Here is a 972-nt window from a genome sequence, read left to right on the forward strand (position 1 = left end):
TATGGGGGCCGCGTGTTGACAGAGCGGACTCCACGGAGACGAGGCCCGAGGACGGATGGGCCATAAAAGCGCCCCGGCACCGGTGCCTGGAGACGGATGGCCGAGCCCGGAGCCCGGCTGCCCTTGCCTCCGGCCAGAGGGGGGGCTGCTTTCAGCTGGGACGCGGCCGGAGAGGACCGTTATGGGCCGGCCCTTCCCTGGGGGAGGTCTGGGGGGCGCCTGAGACACACTCCCCAGACGTCCGCGTGTGGTGCTTGCAGGACGCACCTGGGCCAGCTTCAGGGTCTCGGTCACCCGTGACCAGCGAGGGCTCGGCCGGGAGAGAAGCCTGGGGATGCGGGACGTACAGACCCGGACGCACTGACAGCTCCAGCCTCGCTCTCCCCAGGGAGCAGCTGCAGCGGGTGGGCTGCTCAGACCGTAGATTAAAGGTGGGTTCCCCCGTCCTTCCTCCCACCTGCTGGGCGTGTCGACGGCATTGACGTGACCCAGAGTGTGGAGAGCGGCTACAGCGCGTGGACAGGTTCAAGCCTCGGACTAATCCGGGATGAGGCCCAGAAATCAGGGCTTTAAAAAGATTCCCAGGTGGTTCTAATTGCAGCCCAGGTGGAGAACCACTGGACCAATGAGAGGGCAGGTCCTCTCGTGGCAAAGCCACGTGGAGGGCAAAGCCCTCCCAGCACCTTCACAGCCAAAGGCTGTGGCTGTGAGCTTGACCTCATGGTCCGAACCTGTGGGCCCACGTGGCTGAGGGATCTGGGCGGCAGGAGGGGCAGCGAGTAAACAAAGCTCGATCAGGTGCATGTGATTGAGCGGATCCGAAACCCGCGAGAACGTTGTAAACATCTTGACCAGGCCTTGCCTTGCCTCCTGGGATCTGCTATAAAATAAAGACTCGGCTTGCAGGCCATGGCCCTGTCTCTCCATCCAGGAGGAGCCTCTCCCCTGGCCCCCCCTTCATTCTCTGTCCGT

This window comes from Myotis davidii, unplaced genomic scaffold (genome assembly GCF_000327345.1).
Source record: "Myotis davidii unplaced genomic scaffold, ASM32734v1 scaffold399, whole genome shotgun sequence".
Lineage (NCBI taxonomy): Eukaryota > Metazoa > Chordata > Mammalia > Chiroptera > Vespertilionidae > Myotis > Myotis davidii.